The 20,381-nt window shown below is 41.7% G+C and overlaps 1 protein-coding gene across 6 annotated transcripts in view; it reads right to left on the reverse strand.

Annotated features, from left to right (window-relative positions):
- PDE6C (phosphodiesterase 6C) overlaps positions 1–20,381 on the reverse strand; it is an 88,231-nt gene that overhangs the window by 62,557 nt on the left and 5,293 nt on the right. The gene's annotated exons all lie outside the window — the stretch shown is intronic.

The following is a 20,381-nucleotide window of genomic DNA, read 5'->3' on the forward strand; positions in this document are numbered from 1 at the left end:
CAGCTTGGTTTGTACTGGGAGTATCCAATTCATAACTTTGCTCAGAGAAATCACCTTCATCTAAATCAGAATGTTGAAGGTCAATGGCAACGTTGGACATTCCTTCTTCATTTTTAGTTTCAAGTGACTGAAGGTGTGGGTGTGTTCTTCTGGTCAATAGAATCTTTACCTGATTCAGACAAATCTGGTGGGTTTGCATTAAGTCTAAGGCAGGACTGACCATGGCACTAGCCACAAATTGTTGAACATGTCAATCCAGTTTTTCTACAGCTACTGTACATCCCAACTCAAATCTTTGTGAACAATCACATGCAAAAACTGCAAGAGTGTGTCTGGGTGCCTGGCTTTGCATTGGAATGGGAGTAAGGCCAGTGGCTGATGGTTTACAATTCCAAAGTTCAGGAAAGCTGGAAAGAGAGGATGAGCTGTGAATCATTGAACAAGTTTCTAAATGTCTGCATCATCTTTGGCTATGCATTATTCCTTCATATCAAAATGCAGTTCCATGCACTGCAGAAACCTTCTAAACTATTACGTTCATTATGAGCAGCAGGCATTCCCAGAATCCTTCTACTCAACACACTTTCTGACATTCCTCTTCCATGAGTAAGTCATCCTGAAGTTTTCATAGCACGCATCAATGATTGTTCAAACATCATGTCAGACCAAATGCCTCCCCAAAACTTTTCTGTGCTCCTGACCTGATAGTGAAATATCCATTGTTGACAAACTTCTTGTACTCCAATGTGTCAATTTGTGCTTCAGGGTTTAACATGTCTTGCAAATACAGTTGGCATGATTTTGCATATAAGAAGTCACCATTGGCATGAAAATATGGAAGCATGTCTTGCACACAATGAATATATAGGTTACAATTGCCCCTTCTTTCTGCTTGGATTTAGTGCTTCACAATAGTAACCATGTGAAAGTACTGAATCCACAGTTCTGCAGACTGTCACTGTTCTTGGAGCGAGGAATTCACCAAGGCAAACCTTCTGCCCTCCAGCACTAAATTCTAGGTATGGGCACGGCCTCAGAGCTGGTGAAGGAGGGAAGTTTATTCACTCCCTTCTTCTATCAGCGGGAGCAAAAGATCTGATCCCCTCCCTGGGAGACAGTCAGACCAACAAGCCTGTCCCGGCTGATCTCCTCATCCTCGGCAGCCCCTGGCTTAAATAGAGCCCTGAATTTCAGACACTCCTCCCCTCTTCCAACCTGCTCCATCTTCCCTGTCTGGGCAGGTGTAGTGGCCAGCCAACCCCTGGCTCCCAAATGGGACTTGTTCTCTAACTCCACCCCATTCCTTAATATCTCTGCACCTGTTTGCAGCTGTGGAGTTAATATCGTTGCTATCCCCTCTCCACCAAGCTGCCATCTCCTGGGCTGTCCCTGCCCATCCCCCAGCAGCTGTTGCACTTCTCTCTAAGCTCTCCCTGACTCCTGAGAGATAATTACTGGGGTTGCCTTGGCATTTGGAGCCCCCGGCTTCCCTTGACACCCTGCCATTTGGCTGGGTACACAACCCTGTCTCGCGGGGGAGGGGAGGAACTCACAACACAGAGGCACGTAATCTTTCCAGGTTTTGTAGTTGCTCTTTGAATTTTTCTGCAGTCCTTTTCAGTGAAGGTCCATTAAATGCCACTAAAATAGTGAAGGATTTCTTCTAAACAGATTCTGCCCTGGTTTGCATTTAAATGGGAGATTACATGGGAGAACCCACCCAGAGCCTCTGGATGGGCGGTTTATAAATGTAATAAATAAATAAATAAATAAATAAATAAAACCACTGTAAGATATTCCCTGAAAACTATCTGAAGGGCTGCTCTGGGAAGAGCACCTGCATGCTTGCATGCTGAAGGTTCCAAGTTCCCTCTCTGGCATCTCCAAGATAGGGCTGAGACTCCTGCCTGCAACCTTGGAACAGACACTGCCAGTCTGTGTACTGAATTGATGGACAAATACTGAGCTGATGGACTAACGGTTTGACTCAATAGAAGGCAGCTTCCTATGTTCTATGATGTTCACCCTAATATAATAATTGCAAGTGCTGTGTGAACCAGAAAGTGACTTCTTATGCCCCTTGCAAAAGCACAGCCTGGAAACATTTTGTTGATGCTCATGGGTACATAAATACTGCTTAAGATCTCCTTCAATCCACTTTCTCCCACGATGTAACCAACTGATCCCATGAACGACATCAGAAGATGAATAACCACAAGTATAACCAATCTTTTGATAAGGATGCGTCTTCACTGCACATGGAAAAAATGTCTTGAACTTTCATATACAAAGGTTGATCAAATGTCATGAAGCAGATTATCAGGTGCAATGCTGCATTTCTTTCAGCTGCTAAATGCAACACTGTACACACAGCATCATAACTGCCTGATGGTAGGTCAACAAATGGTAAGAACAATACAGTCACTTGAAACTAAAAACAAAGAAGGAAAGTCTACCATTGCTATTGACCTTCAACATTCTGATTTAGATGAAAGTGATGTCCCTGAGCAAAGTTATGAATTGGATACTCCCAGTACAAACCAAGCTGTGAAGAAAATAATATTTTTATAAATTGCAGCTTGTGGATTAGGCCTAATAGGGATATCATGTTTTTAAAAATGCACTGGTACTCCACTTGACAGACAGTAAATTTCATGTTCCTTAATTATATTTATGTTTGGTTTTGCAGGAAAAGTTTATATGAATGAGCTACAGACAAAAATGAGGGATGGTGCAGTCGCCATGAAGTAGCATTCCATGGAAACTTTCACTTTATGGCATTGGTTGAAATCTACATTGAACACCACATTTTAACAGAACATTTGATGCTCTACAATTTTCGTATTTAACATTTTCCTGACGAAGCAATGGTTTGAAAGATAAAAGTGAACAATGATTTTTGGTGGCCCTTTTCCCAAGATGACGGCCAAAGCTCAAGTCATAATGATCAGGACTTTTAGTATGTTACTTACAACAGTGTCCTCAACATCTGAGCCAATTTTCAAAACTTTGAGATCTCTGACCCCCCCCCCCATATTGACTATGAGGAGGGGCAGCATTTAAACAGCCAGGTGCTGTGTGCCACCAGGGATGTGGTGGACTGCCTCAGATGGTGGACTGCCTCAGGCAAAGGCAGATCTTGGGCTGGTCCTGCAACAGAGCCATCAATATCAGAGTGGGGAATGACCAACAAGGATGAAATGCCCCTCTAATGATCCTGAAGAGCTCTGCTGAATTGCAATGTATGGAGGAGATGGTGCCACAGAAGAAGAAGAAACTTTCCTCACTGCCACAGCATGTGGACTTCTGATATGCTTGACTAGATTTGGCAGGTGTCAAAGTCTGCACAACTTGGGATGCAGCATGGATCTACCAAAGAGTTCTGTCACCATTGGTTTCAAGTTGTGCAGGCCTGCTCCAGCCATATACTTCAGTTGTCCACAGCGGCCCTGCACACCCACCCACCCCCCACCAAACCTTGCCCCATCCTAAACCAGGGAATTATTCATGTGAGAGAAAAATGTGATATCCTATCAATGATCTAAATCATCCCCTCATTCTATAGGACAATTGGATCAACAGGATAGTTCTCACTGTTAAAGAGCAACATTCCTAGACAGTTTGAGAAGTCAGCTAGGTCCATAAAACTTCAGCAACAATAGCACTTACTTACATTTATATACCGCTCTACAGCCGGAGCTCTCTAAGTGGTTTACAATGATTTAGCATATTGCCCCCAACATTTCTGGGTACTCATTTTACCGACCTCGGAAGGATGGAAGGCTGAGTCAACCTTGAGCCCCTGGTCAGGATCGAACTTGTAACCTTCTGGTTACAGGGCAGCAGTTTTACCACTGCGCCACCAGGGGCTCTGCTAACAAGTCATCTGAGCTTGTCCCCCATCCCTGCAAAGGAAGAATGAGCAAAGCAACAGAAATCTGAGGCTTATCCAGGTAATGTTCTATCCACGACAAAGCTGACACCACAACCCCTAACCGTATTAACTGTTCCCAGGCCAGTGCAAAATAATAGGTCCAGCATGTGACCTGCTCTATATGAACAGTCCAAACACAGTATATATACTTGTATGACCATAAAGTCCATAAAGTCCTGAGTCATACCAACAAAGCATGAATATTGAAAGCACTGAAGAAATAACCTCTTCCAAATGGAAAAGGTGACAGATATTGATCCACCAGATAACTCATTGGCTCTAAAACAAACATGCATTCCAAGAAAGAGAATGTTCCAGAATCCATAATTTGGGCTCATTGCTGGCCTTCAAGAGAGCCCTAAAAAACATACTTGTTTGGCCCGGCCTTCCAAGGTTTTTAAATTGTTCTTAAGTACTTTTAAGTGGTTTTAAGTGGCTCTGAACTGTTTTACATTTGTTTTTATATTGCTTTAAGCAGGTTTGTTTTAACTGGTGTTTGTTTTTGTTTTTTACTTGCTGTGCACCTCCCAGAGCCTTTGGATGGGGTGGTATAAATATGTAATAAATACATACATAATAAATACATGTCCCTTCCGCAAATTTCAAAAGCCAGTCTGGCAAAACCTCGATTAGGATCACAAAAACTCTTAAGCACGCCGTTGAGCTCCCAAGAGCTATTCAACAAATTGGATGTTAAGCAAAGCCAAAAACGGAGTGGGGAGCTGAGCCTGCAGTAGCGCCAAGTCTGAACTTTAACAGCCTTAAGATGGAGTGTAGGAGGAGTTACACAGACTTAATTAGATAGAGTTGCCTCACAAGGTGTGAGACACAGATTTCAGGATGCACGCTAGGCTTCTGGAACAAAACATAATGGCTGTTCCCCCAGCAAAATCTAAAATCTAGCCGTTACAGGCTGACATCCGGACTAATGAAATGCATGTGCAGCAGCATACTGAGTTCCAGACTAAAGCAGTGCAGGTGCTCACACACAAAGGGAGCTCCCCTTCCCTCTGAAGCACTCTGTGCCACCAGAAGAAAAGAAATGTTCCTGAGGGCTGCCGTCTTACCCAGTGGAACCCGGGAGGAGCTGGGATCGGTGGCAGAAGTAAATGGGCTGGGGCAATCACCTGCCTCATGAAAGGACCAATCCTTGTTCACATGACTGCTCTGCTCATATCTGTTTTCTTTCTTTGCTCATGGTTATTCAATCTTCTGCTGAACAGTTTGATGAAGTCACTGGACGCATAGACCATCCAAAGGTGGATTGAGTGGTTGAGAGATAGTAAACAAGTGCGGTTTATGGCAAATGATTCAGATGATCGGCATCTACCATGAACAAAGATTGTCATAATGAGGAGGGGAAGGAAAGTTGACCATGTGTAAGGTGATCTTGTAAACTGGCCTCAGAAGATTTTCACACTATTACTTAGATTTGAATTGATTGAAAACATGGGCATCATTTATCATAGAACCATAGGGTTGAAAAAGACCCTGGAGGTCTTCTATCTAGTTCAATCTGCTCAGTCCAGGAAATTAAAAAGACCATATCACATGTTTCCACTACCTTTTGACTAATAAAAATATATTTTAAATTTATTGCAGTGAAAATTGGTAAGAGAACCAACATCTTTTACTGGGCTATCTGAATAAATCCAAACTGTACTTATTCCATATGTCCTCTTCTTTCAAACTACTGTGGCAATGATGGGCTACACTTTAATATCTCCTGAAGAAAATAAAATTACTATGTTACAATGTTTTAAGTATTTTATGAAATATTATAAATCACCCTACATGGTATGTTTTAAATGCTGGGTATCAAAAACGATAGAAGCTTTATCCAAAAAGACAAAACTTGTAGGAATGAATAAAACAATCTTTATACACTGAGTGAAGTGAATCTTGATCTCAGTGAAGTAAAAAGATCTGCCATGAACACCAGTAGGGTCACAATCCTACTCAACGATCACTATTTGCTGTGGAGAGCAAATAGGCATTAGAGCTGGTAATGAAACTGGTTTCAGTCAAATGCAAGAGACGGTCAGCAGGCTCAAAATAACCGAATGGAGAAAAGGCACCGGCCACAGTCTTGAATTCCACATGCACAGCTCTGCCTGTGAATTTGGGATTCATTAGCAGGAATATCACAAAAGTCATAGTTTTTAGATTGTGAGCCCTTTGGGGACAGGGATCCATCTTATTTATGTATTATTTCTCTGTGTAAACCGCCCTGAGCCATATTTGGAAGGGTGGTATAGAAATAGAATAAATAATAAATAAAATAATAATAGTAGGAGGAGGGAAACAGGTGGCCACACAGAGCACATGAGTCCAAATACAGATATAAATTTTCCTGACACCCTTTAAAGCCAGATGGGAGGTATATACATACATTTCTCTCTATGAGAAAGAAAGGATATGTGTGTTGCTTTGGTCCTTTGGACTGCTGGCACAGTACAGTATTTAAGCGTTAGAAAGGATATTAATAGGAACAGTTTATACATAATTTGGGGTGGAACTCTTTTATTGTTTTTTTGGGCAAAAGGTTTGATTGCTCTTAATGAAATCTATCTTCTAAAATAGGGAACTAGATGAATATATACAATTATCCCAAGGGCCTCATTATGAAGGTCCTGACAATCTTGCAATCAAAAACCAAATAATGGTTTGTCTTTTAACCAAATTCTGAGAACTTGTATTTATTTATTTTATTTTCAGCACCACAGCGCTCAGGCCTCCAGTGGCTAAAGCATAATGCCTGCAGGTCTGTCTGTTCATCTTCTTCTTCTAGACCACTATGCAGACTTGGAGGGCAATCTGGGAGAGTCTAGAACAGTCTAGAGTGTGGACAAGATAGTAGACTGCATATGAGGAATTTTCAGCCTGACACTTGGGAAGGAGTCCCCTAAATGCCCCAGGAAGTTCATAGAGTGATAGCATAGCTATCCCCTGTATTATGGACCCCTCAGGGCTTTTGTGACATCAGCAGTCATTACACCAATCCCTATCCTTAACTCATGCAACCAACACACATCTCAGTAAGAAAGGTAGCAAGGACACCTGGAAGTCATGGGGCAGCAGTGAATGTTGTGGGCATGTAGTGGTGAGCAACAACCAGCACAACAATCTCTGCACAAGTGCACGATATGATATATTGTGCACATGCACACAGGTATCTATTCCAAATAATATTATCAAGTTAGCAAAAACATGCTTTTAGGGAGATAGGAACATAGGAAATTGCCTTATCCGGAGTCAGACCATTGGTCCATCTAGCTCAGTATTGTTTACACAGACTGGCAGCAGCTCTCCAAGATTGCAGGCAGGAGTTTCTCCTAGCCCTGTCTTGGCAGGGAGGGAATTTTGGGTCACTCCGCATGCAAGCCCCATCCCCTAAAGGGAATATCTTAAAGTGCTCACATATAGTCTCCAATTCAAATGCAAACCAGGAGCAACCCTACTTAGCAAAGGGGACAATTCGTGCTTCTTCCCACAAGACCAGCTCCTTAAATGTTTGATGATTTAGATTTATGAAAGCTCAGCATGCAGCTTTATTTCTTGTTCCTTGTTCATCTCCCCTCCACTGCTCAAAATAAGCCAGACTCTCTTAGAAGAAACTGTTTCCATGCACAGAAGATGGCACTGTAATGCATGTCTTCAATTTTCTAGTTTGAAATCCTAAATGTATGCTAGTGTTAACCAGTACAAAGGTTCATTGGGTGGCCTTGGGCAAGTCACTTGCTGACATCCAGACTCACCCTACACCAATGTATCAGGGCTTTCTATCGCATGGGGGAGAGTGCAGTTGTTGATGTACAACTCCCTCTCTGTGTAGCATAGGAACATAGGAAGCTGCCATATACTGAGTCAGATCATTGGTCCATCTTGCTCAGCATTGTCTACACAGACTGGCAGCGGCTTCTCCAGGATTGCAGGCAGGAATGTCTCTCAGCCCTATCTTGGAGATGCCAGAGAAGGAACTTGGAGCCTAGATGCTCTTCCCAGAGGGGCTCCGTCCCCTGAGGGGAATATCTCACAGTGCTCACACATGTAGTCTCCCTTTCATATGCAACCAAGGCAGACTCTGCTTAGCTAAGGAGACAAGTCATGCTTGCTACCACAAGACCAGCTCTCTTCCTTAGCAGTCAATGCGTCTTAAAACTAAGTCTTTGAGGGCTGGGAGAGCCTTAGGGACTTTGTTTCAGAAAGCATATATGGCTGCAGGAGGATGAGGGGATTGCCTAAAATCCCCTAAAACCCTGCTCTTTGCGTGATGGAAAATGCTGGTGTATCAACATAGGCTTAGCCTAGATATCAGCCACTGTGTCTCAATTAAGCACCACAAAAGGTTATTGTGAGGATACATTCTTTAAGAACTTGTGGTCCGAAAATTGCTGCAGAAGTGAAAAGTGATGTATGCTTACACGTCTGTATGTCTCATACTTCTCTGGGATTTATGTTGCTTTTGCTAGTGTGATAAACTGCCGCGTTTGTAAACAAAAGGAGTTAAATATTAATTGTGTGATATCACACATTGAGTAGTCCTGACGTTAACAGTGAATCAGTCAGAGTTCTTGTTTGAACTCCCAGACTGCCACTGTTTGAACTAAGAAGTGTCTTGATTAACTGAGACCAGAAAAGGTTTTTCCTAGTGAAATGATTCTTGTTTATGAGCAAATGCTGGTAGCCTTATATGCAACCTGTATAAGGCCCAACAATGAAAATAAAAGGGCTTCTTATGATGGCATTGCATAGGGATTTATAGAAGCCTACCACCTATTGTTGATGTATGTAACCAAAAGGGTTAGGGTTAGGAAGTTTCTGTAGCTTCACGATTAACCCCTTATGAAAGCCGCTTTATACGGAGTCAAGCCCTTGGTGCATCCAGGTCAGTCTTCTCCACACTGACGGGCAGCGGTTTCTCCAAGGTTTCAGACAGGAGTCTTTCCTAGCCCTACCAGGCTAGAATAGATTAAATAGATTTAACCTGGAACCTTCTGCAATCTGCATGAAAAGAAAATGCTCTACTATCTGCTTTGCATGCTACAGCCCTATCGCTCGAGTGAAATTGCATAGATTAAAAATAAAATAAACCCAAGGAAATTGCAATTGAAATGGCAACCTAAGGACATTGTCAGAAGAAGGTGGAGGAATGAGGAAACAACTTCAGGAACTCTTTAATTAAAGACAAGAGGTGGTAGGGTTGCCAACAGAGCCACATGATGCAGGAGCATAGATAGGTGGGCCTGGCAGGTGCAGCTTGCTTCCTTCACATGGTGGCGGTGGTAGTGGTGGCAGTGAGAAGTTAGCAGTTAGCTAACTAACTTTACTCAATTAGCAGCTACCCCTGCTGAGTAAAAAGGTACCTTTTAAAGTAGTGAATCTCTTCTATTTATCATGAGGAGAGCAACTGGCCTATCCAACCCCAGCACAGCATTCCTTCAATAGCTGATGCTGGCGTTACCTTGCATTTCTTTTTAGACTGTGAGCCCTTTGGGGACAGGGGCGCATCTTATTATTTATTTTTCTTTGAAAACCACAGTGAAACCTTATGTTGAAAACTAGTGGAGACACTACAAAGTGGAGACTTTGAGGGGACTTTTTTGGTGAAAAGCATCCTCTATTTCCACTTTTTTGGTGATGGATATTGATTTTTTCACCTTCTGGCCCTGGCAACCCTAGAGGTGGGGCAAAATTGTGCCACACATCTTGCCAGTTTCAACTGCATTGTCTCGACTCCTCAAGGAAGAGTTTGCTACCAGGTCTGGGATATGAGATTTCTCAACAGTCCATGGCTCTCAAACGCAGAGGGGAGGAGACAGCACACTTCCTCTGAGCCTGGTTTCAGGGAACCAAAAATCCCCACTGGGGTGGGGGAAGGGAACAAAAGGGAAGGGCTGCCCACCCAATATGCCATGTCCAGTTGTGTGGGTGGAACACAGCAGCATGGAACAACCATACCCCTATATAGTAAGGAAAGTCAATTGTAACTGGATGTCCCTGAAAGCGGAAAAGCAATTATTAGAAAGCAGTAAAACCTTCCAGCCTGAAAGCACCAACAAAAAGATCTACCAGTTGATCCCATTCTGACTTTTCCCTTTAGATGTATGCCTGCCTGTACTAACTAGCAAGATCAACCCAGGCAGCACAACAACCAGAATAGAAAACCAACAATGGCAGCTTTCCACCCTATCATAATTATCATTCGAAGAACTTCCTATTTTAGTTCTGTGTTGGCATGACAGTTGCTAAGGAACATTACAATGGGAAGTACCTTTCTTCGCCGGTATATAATTTCTGTGCAAGGAAGTAACTTGCTTAACCAAGATAATCCAACGTTTGGAGTTAAATGGGGGGAAACCTATACATAATATTTTGAAAAATTGCAACACTTTAGAACACAATCCACAAATGAAACTATTTATGACATCGCCAATGAATAAGCAAATGCACATTTCAGTATATAGCATCTGTGGGAAAACAAACCCCATGCTGAGTTCTTGATGCCTTAATTAAGAAAAACAAATTCCCTGATTTAACACATGATCTTCACTGGTTCTGAACTGGCTTCACTTCATTGACTAGAAAATCATCCTCCTGGTCTTGCGTTACATTCACAGAACTTCGGATTCTGGCCATCACAATCTCTTTGGTTTTCAAGAAGATAGAGAGGCTTAAATACTGAAGCAGGCATAAATCCCTCCTCCTTTACTAATCTTAACCACCCTGACCTCCTTCCTTGGAAACTCCCTTCAACACTGGTCCCATAATCCTCTTCTAGCCTTCAAAGACCAGTAAGGTTCACCCTTCTGCAGCAGATAGACCTCACTAGAATACTGCGTTAATTAGGGACATGACAACTCTTTCTCCTTTGAACTGCCAAAAGCTGGAAATGCTTGCCCCTAAGGGTCAAACTAGACATATGTCAACTTGCCTTAGAAAGAGGCATAATTAATACTGGAGGTTTGTCTTTTAAAAAAAGAACACCAATGGCAGGAGGATTCTCACTGGAAGCCTGGCACCCAAGGAGAGTGAAGTTAGCCCTTTTCCATCATGCCATTTTCTGCCACCATTTCCCCTGAATGTGCTCATCTGTGTATGAGAATGATATTTAAATATTATATTTTGAATTGCTATTGGTATCATAGGATTTTTGCTTACTTCTAGCCTGCTCTATTCTAAGAGCTCAAAGTGGGGTTCAGAAGTTAACAAAGAACTGTTTATCAAGTACTCAACTTTTTAAAGGAACACCTATGGATGGTACTATGGAATACTAGCAAGTCATTACTTCAATGGACCAGGTATAGACCTATATCAGATATGTAAGTTGACATCCTTAACATCTTATTTATGATGATGATAAAGAAGAATATTTATATACTTTTCAATTTTTAAAAAAAACCCATTTTCAACACAGTTTACACAGGAAAAAAGAATAAGATGGTTCCCTGCCCCCAAGGTGCTCACCAACAACAGCCAATGGAAAGATGCTTTGTTGGGTAGAATAGGGAGAGTTGCCTTCTCTTTTTCCAGGATTTAATATCCAGGGGGAAATAGTTACTTTTAATAAGCAATCCATTAGAATGAAATACAAGAAACACTAATTGAAACGAAAATTAAAAGAGACTAAAGATAAAAATGCAAACATATACATCATTAGCTGTATATATATATGAGAGAATGAATACTGTAAAGATAAATGTTCCCATTTCCTAGCATCCTTATTTAATTTCCCCATGGCTGGAGCACTCAGAAATTTTTAAAAAAATCAAGATTAGCTTCTTTAGAAGAAGGGAAAGAAGCCAGGCTATCATACACATACAATTACTATTACAATTTGCTAAATATATGTGCATCTTAAAATGGCTTATTGTTTAACATTGAGGCTGGAATCTTAAATATGATGAACATATTTTAAGACCAGCCAGATGGCAGCATTATAAAAAAGCTGGCAACACACACACACACACACACACACACACACACACACAACACACACACACATCACATTTCTTTTCCTTTTCCTAATTTACTAGGATATATGAAAATACATTTCTATTTCAAGAGAGCATGTCATATCATAAAAGGCCCGCTCTGATGAGGAATTTGCATCTGAGTAGCTGCTTGCAAAGATACGAAATGCCTGGCCATTTGTATGCTTCCACCAGATAGAAGAAACTAAGTAATTAGCAATGAAGCTTCTACACTCTTGCCCTGATGTGACGTCTAAGATCAAATGATCCACAGCCATGTATTCTATTGGTATGTGTGGGAAATTGTCTAGCTTGGTAGAAATGAAATGCAGTTAATGTTATAGTTCATGTGACAGTCTCATTCTCAGGTCAGTCAGTGGACATAGTCGCCTTTCTGTTTCTTGCTACTATTAAATCTTGGATTAAACACTATTAGCTCCTGTGATGAACAGTTCTGTTTTCCTGCTAATCCCTGCTGGGGGAAGGGGGCAGATGCTGCTTCTAAGCTAATTGATGCAGGTCTGGATCTTTCCCTCTGCTTTAATCTTCTAAGCTATTAGTCTGGGTGAGGTGCTTCTTCACGTTTATTGGTAACTTTCCAAGTTTTAAGAAGATAATCCCAGGATAACCAAATGCTGAATATCAGTGAGGATATTCAACCCCACTGCTTCGTTTGGAACATAGGGATATAGAAAGCTGCCATATACTAAGTCAGACCATTGGTCCATCTAGCTCAGTATTGTCTACACAGACTGGCAGTGGCTTCTCCAAGGTTGCAGGCAGGAATCTCTCTCAGCCCTATCCTGGAGATGCCAGGGAGGAAATTGGAACCTAGATGCTCTTCCCAGAGCAGCTTCATCCCCTAAGGGGAATATCTTTCAGTGCTCACACAACAAGCCTCCCATTCATATGCAACCAGGGTGGACCCTGCTTAGCTAAGGGGACAAGTCATGCTTGCTACTACAAGACCAGCTCTCCTCCAATTTGCTACTTAGAGCTGCTGCCTCCTGGTGTAGGCTATGCATCATAAATCTGCATGCCAGGTAGAAATTCAGCTGGTGCATTTTTCCATTCATGCATCTCCATGCGAGCGGTATATAAATATTTGTTCAGGAATCCTGAACATAGTGCATTTCTGCTTGTGAAGTATTAAAGGCCAAGAGCCTTCTGTCAGGATAAAAGGCAGAAAGTCTATAATTGCAGCTGTAAACAAGTCTATGTAATTTAAACAAAGCCAGAAAGGTGTGTATCAGAATCTTGTATTAAATTATTCTAAATAATTATCGCTAATATTTTTATATTATTTTGTATTGTAAGATGCTTCTAAACTGTAAGTGGACTATCATTTTCAATTAAACATATCAATAAATATTATACTAACATGTTTAATTCAAAACTCAATTTGACTTAATAAATTATAATACTCTAAAAGGATAGATCATATTGAGAGTTGAGACTTGATTTCCTGTCAAGACCATCAAAGTAATACTGTGTCTCCCATGAAATAATAAATATCTGTGGTTAAATTCTGCTTTCCTTTGTAGGCTGCTTTCCTTAGAAGGCAAGCTCTGGAAGCACTCCAGATCTGTGTTGGAGCAAATTGTTTGCGAATTACACTTTAAGCGTCATGGGTTCAGTACAAGCAGTAAAGAAATAACACACAGGATCCAGATTAAATTAGTCATGCTTTTCCAACTGATAAAACTGCGGTGTGTTTTAAAATAGCTATTCTTAAAATGACAGAATATTCAGAATAAAATATTTGAATTTTGTTCTCCTTTGCCCCGGAAAAAACCCATTTGGAAGTCTCTCTCTCTCTCTCGGCGCTATGAGACAAAACACAGAGCCAAGAAGCTTCTACTCAAGCTTCCAAAAAGAAGCAGAGAATTCCTTCCGCAGATGACCCAACAGCAGCATGGCTTGTTTTGCTGCCAGCAGTTTCTTTGGCTCCTCCCTCCACCATTCACCCAATCTTGGCTGTTCCTTGGCTGCTCTGCACCAAGCCTCTTCCAACAAGCCAAGATTAATGGCGGGGAGGTGTCAGTTCAGAACCAAGATGATGGCAAATTCAGCCATGCTTAAAACAAACAAGCCAACTATGCACCTTGGTTTCAAAGCTTGGTTTGTTTGATCAAATTGAACCTCGGGTGAATCTGAGAGGTGCATTTGGAAGGAAAAGCACAGCGGGGATTCTCAAATTCAACCAAGGATCCACCACATCGTGTCTGAAACTCTCTCTCTCTCTCTCTCTCTCTCTCTCTCTCTGAATAACAAATATGGCCATGAGAGAATATTTCACACAAAGACCTAGGATTTCCTCATAAATGCTTTTGCTATTATATCTTGGCACAGATTTATAAATTGAGGACATTGTGCTGCTTACCAGAAGACACATTTACTTTCTTTGAAGCAATATGATTTTCATTAAGGAAACTTACATAATTTTATAGGAATTTGAAGCAGACTAATGACTTGTAAAATTATTAACCCACATCACTGGATACGTTAAAGGCCCAGAGCTGAAACCTGTTCTTAAGTAAACTTTCCAATTACATTGATAGTTTTCACTGAAGAATGAGGTGCTTGAAATACATTACTTTCACAATTTTTTTTAACTAGCTTAATTGGAGATGGTCATGTAGAATGCAAAACTATAATTAAAGAGCCAAATAATGATCCTCCACATTTGTGGAGGAAATGAGAAATTTTCAGCAAAAACAACACGATCAGTTTTGGCTCCAAAAGCTGTTGCAAATGACAGATGATTCAGCTACACAGTGGGCTGATTCAGATGTAATGGGAAACCGGAGGTCCCTTTGCTTCCAGTTCCCAAATCTGAATGTTTGAACTGGGTCTTGGAGTTCCAAAAACAAAAATGGAGCTGTGGTTTCCCTCCCCTAACTGCAATGATTGCCTTTAGGTTATATTGAGTAATGCCACCGATAACTGCATTTTGGCAGTGCCTCCGTGATGTCTGATCCAGGGATTGGAGTTTGCCATGACTCAAACTGGTGTTGAGGGAAGAAGCTCCTCCCTTGCTCTGGCTCCTATTGGCTGCATGTGCTGTCCTTCAGGACATAAGGAAGCCTGCACAGACAGCAACCCTGCCTATCTGCAGTTGGTCTGAACTCAGACTGGAGAGTATGGGGTACGGAGGCATGGAACTGCAGTTCCACTGGACCCGCAGTTCCGTATGTCATCTGAACCTGCCTATTTAAATATGATGTTAAAGCTATTGTTTTAGTTTTTAAACTGGATTTATAAGCATGTATAATGATACAGTCTGGCAAAAGCGTTTTGTCTTTGAATGTCTTATTTACTATCAGAAAACCAATTGGTTTGATTTACTGAAGTATAAAGTTCTCAACAAACACAGGCGTTGTGTTAACACATTACACAGAGTACACATAAAATCACTGTTGGATCAGGCCAAGACTCATTTACTCCAGCATCCTGTTTCCCACAGTGGCCAACCAGTTGCCTTTGGGAAGCACACAAACATGAGATAAAGGCATATCCCTCTCCCACTCTTGTTGCCCTACAACTGTCATTCAGAGGCATAGCCATCACGACTAGGAGCCATTGATAAGGATGGTGCTTCATGAACTTGTCTAATCCCCTTTTAAAGCCATCTAAGTTAGTGCCTATCACCACATTTTGCAGCAGTGAATTCTACAGATTAACTATGAGCTGTATGAAGTACTTCCTGTTCTCCGTTGTAAATCTCCTGCCAATCAGTTTAATTAGAAGACCCCTAGTTCTAGTATTGTGAGAAGGAAGAAAAACTTTTCTCTGTCCGCACCATGCATCCTTTTATAAGCCTGAGTCATATCCCCTCTACTCAATAATCTTGTTCTAATATAAAATGTCCCAAATATTTAGCCTTTCCTTGCCCCTCCACTTAATCTCTCGGTTGCCCTCTCCTGCACCTTTTCCAGTTCTGTAGTATGCTGAGAGGTGGTGACCTGAATTGTACACAGTGTTACAGATGAGTACAGATCTATATAAATTTCAGATGCATATAGATTTATATAAAGAAATTTTAATGCCAGTAGTTTTATTTTTGATCCTGTTCCTAATGATCTACATGTCCCAGGATATATATGTTTTTTCACAGCAGCAACACACTGGGTTGGCATTTTCATTGGGCTAGCATCAATCACAACCCAAGATCACTTTCTCAGGGAAGCATGGACAGCTGAGACCCCATCAGTGTATAAGTGAAGTTGGGATATTTTTGCTCCACTGTGTATCACTTTACACTTATTCACACTGAACTGCATATGTCGTTTTGTTCCCCATATAGCCAGTTTGGAGATATCCTTTTGGAGCTCTTTGCAATCTGTTTTGGTTTTTACCACCTTGAATAGTTTGGTGTCATCTGCAAAGTTGGCTACTTTGCTGCTTACCTCTAGCTCCAGATCATTTATGAACAAATTAAAAAGCACTGCTTCCAATGTAGATCCTTGGAGGATCCCACTTCTTATTTCGCTCCATTGTGAAAACTGCCCTTTTATTCCTACTCTCTGCTTCTTGCTCTTTAACTAGTTACCAATTCATAAAAAGACCTGTCCTCATTTCCCATGCTGCTAAATTTATTCAAGAGCTTTTGGCAAAGGACTTTGTCAAAAGCTTTTTAAAAGCCCACCTCTATATTATATTGTGTCACCTCTATCCACATGCCTGTTGGCAATCTCAAAGAATCCTAAGAGGTTTGTGAGGCAGGATTTACCTTTGCAGAAGCCATGCTGATTCTCCCTCAGCAAGGCAAGTTATTCTATATGTTTAATAATTTCCCCAGAACAGACATGAAGCTAATCAGCCTGTAATTTTCTGGATCCCTGCTACATTGGATATCTTCCAGTCCTCTCATACAGAGGTCAATTTTAGGGACAAGTAACATATGCTTTTCTTGGTGCATGAAGAACTATGGAATGATCCAGTCAAAGTTAAACACTTTTCAATCAATGAGAGATAGTTAAGCTGGAATATGCTCCTAGGTTTGGTTTGGTTTTTCTTCATTTAAAACTAAATTAAGCAAATATCATTTGTACTAATACTATCTATACAGCATAGTCTATTTCAATTTAAGGGATAGCTGTAACTCATTAATATTAGAAGAACAGAACTGGGTCTAATGAGATGCATATCTTGATCTCCTTGATCTTTTCTCCTGTAATCTGCCTTATGAATGTAAAGGGATTATCTACCAAGCACGCTTGTTGGTTGCAACAGAAAGGAAGTCAAATATTGCTTGCCATACAAGATGGGCACAAGCCATAAGCAATATTAAAATATTAAGTTATATGCTGCATTGCATGATTTTAAATTTTGCAATCAACTGTTCTTTTCTACCCCACAATTTTTCAGGGCAGGTTGGTAGGTGGACGGGTGGGTGGAGTATCCTGAAAACAGGCTGGCATAAGCCTGTTGCTAAAGCAGCCTGCTTCTTTGATGGAAAGGGGCCAGTCTGACATGCCTCCTTCCCATTCTTATTTCGTGCAGAGAACAATCCAACCAGGAAAATTTTCCTGAGGAAGTCTCATTGAAATGAATCAGAACAATGCAAGACCACAGCAGTGGGTTGACCCCTATGGATCATATCTGTCTGTCTGCCATCCAAAACCTGCCTCACTTTGCCTCCCTCTAGAGAAGTGGTAGGCAACCTTGGGTCTCCAGCTGTTGTTGAACTACAACTCCCATCATCCCCAGCCACAATAAATGGTGGTTGAGAATGATGGGAGTTACATTGTATCAACAAAAGCTGGTGGAGAGCCAAGGTTGTCTAACCCTGCCTTAGGGCCATCTCTGACCAGTTAGAATCTGTGACCAATTAGCTTTGGAATAATTTTATCAAAATCTGTGGGACTGCTCTAGTTTTAAGTGATTGCTGACATCACATAATGAGAACAATAAAGAGATTTCAGGGAAGGGGTCATTTACTACGAATCTAAGAGGCTGTTCACACAAGTAGTCCTATATAGGCTTGGGCAGACCTACCTGGGTAGGGCTGCTTGTGGGAAGTGCCAAGATTGGGCCCGATCCCAGTGCTGCTCTTCTGGGATTTTTACCCGACTGTTTACCTGGGTAAAAGGGCACAAGCGCAGGTACAAAGTCATGTGTATGCTCAGGCTGCTTGCAATCCAAGCAGACACAGAGCCAGGCGCCTAGATCTTGTTGCATGGTGCTTGTTGCATAATGTGTTGTGGGATATCTGGAGGCCAGGACATTTTCCCAGCCTCCAGAATGCTGTGCGGCTTGCAAAAGCACCACACAATGTCATGTGGCCACACAAAAGCTGTGCAGCTCAGGACCACGCCAGATCATCTGGGGGGAAGGTAGGTGTTATCTCACCTTCCCACCCTACCCAGTGCTCTCAAGGGTCGTGTGAACGACCTCTTAATATATTTTACTCAGCAGGATAAACAAATTCTTCAACAGAATATTTAGGCCATTTACATGGATTTTCATATGGTTATTCTTGAGGGACTAAAAACTTCCAAAAAAGAGGTCTCATTACCTTGAGGAACATATAAATATGTAGACATTCTTATAGTTGTTGATATTCGTGCTTTTGTTGTATGTATGTACAAAACTGGTGTGTGTGTGTTCTTTTGAAGGATGCTCATTTAAGCTTTGTATATATTCTAACAATTTTAACATGTTTTATTTACTTTAGATTATTTCTTGAAGAAAGGTTTGACAGCCATATTGGAACTATGAATACTTACTTGATTCAATACATTTTTGGTGCACCTTATTGAATGAAATTGTCTGTGCCACGTGTATTTTTTACCTGCCAAGTGCTCCACAGTTCCTGGATTTTACAGTCCAAGGCAGCAAAATCAGGGTAATTGAGCCCATTGTGGGCCATTACTCATGACTAACAGTCTCCATTTAATTTGTGGGTTACATGGTGTGCATGCCTGGTTTGAAGTTTTCACACATGAGGCTTAAATCAGCTTTCACCTCCTCTCTCACTATTTAAATGAATGTTGTCAAAGCAGAACAGAAAACGGAAGAGATAAAATTCTTTATTTTGGTTTTATATCTATATATTTAATTCTCTTAGGCACACCTGTCACTCATCTCATGCATGGCAACTCTCACGAAAGAACTGCCAATTAGCAACGGGGGACCGGGGTGGAAAGCGGCAGCCCGGTGAATGGCTGGCCACTGGGGGGATCAGGGAGAAGACGGGCAGCTGGTGGACAGGCGAGTGGCCCTGGTGGGCGGCCAGCCAGAGCAGCTGCGACCGGCAAGCCGGCCCAGTAGACGGGTGGCCGGAGCGGCTGCAGTGGCCATGACCAGCGAGCGGGCCAAGTAGATGGGCAGCCGCGAATAGCGGCTGGCTGGCCGCAACTTGCAGGCACCATGACTGATGGGTGGGCAGCCAGAGCGGCAAATGGTGGGCAGCTGAAGCGGCTGCAAATGACAAGTGGGCCCAGCAGAGGGGCAGATGCAGCGGCTGTGGGTGGGGGGAGAAGAAGAGGGGCGGTTAGGAAGAATGCAGTGGGGTGGGGGGACTAGGGGGTGCAGATGCTCTGCGCCAGATCAGCTAGTTCACATTGATAAGCATTTAGGGGAAAGCCACTATGAGTCTCATGTGAAAATGCCTTTATTCCTGTCTAGAAATCTATGGAGTTCTACGAACTTAAAAAGCAAACTCAGAAGATTGCTTTCTAACTCTCAACATATTTCCAAAAGTATTTTTAGAAGTGTTGTGTAAACAAATGACACAGGATTAGACTAAAACTTGTAAAAATGGCACAGAAATTTGGAACAAACATTAGTGATTTAAATGCAGTCATATCATCAGTTGGTCTGACTGGAATTATCCCTGCTGATGTATATGGATCTTTTCCAATTTAGTCTCAGTAGGATGCCATTTCTGCAGCAGAACTCATCTGCACCTTGCTACAGCATAATACATGCATTTCTTCAGCAATCTTATGTGACTTCAGCTTTCCTTGTGACTAAGTGGTTTGGAAACCTGAGAAGTGGATGTCAACAGGAGATAAGGAAAAACCAAGCTCTGAATATAAACACCCATAAATTTTGGAAATGTTTTAAATTCAGAATTGTATCTGATATCATGTGGTATAAGCCCACCTCTGCTCATTTCCCTCCTTGAAAATGAATGACTTCATTAACAAGGATAGGTACCTATCAGACAGAGATTGTGCTATTGGTCATATAATACTAAAGCTCCATTCTTAATTCATTATGCTTGAGATTTATAGGATGCCATCTACCCAGAACTGTTGTTACCGTATTGAAATTAGTGGGAGTTGTACTTCAACTGTACCTTCTCCACCAATAGCTTGGCTATGGCTCTGAGAAGGTCACATCTGAAGTTCACCTGTTGCCAGACCCTCTTCTGAGCTTCGTAATAGCTGCCCCTGTTTAGATGCTCTTCTTCCAGGCTTACATTGCTTAACTTACATGATGCCCACAGAATCTGGACATTCACT

This window comes from Hemicordylus capensis, chromosome 3, assembly GCF_027244095.1.
Source record: "Hemicordylus capensis ecotype Gifberg chromosome 3, rHemCap1.1.pri, whole genome shotgun sequence".
In the NCBI taxonomy this organism is placed as follows: Eukaryota; Metazoa; Chordata; class Lepidosauria; order Squamata; family Cordylidae; genus Hemicordylus; species Hemicordylus capensis.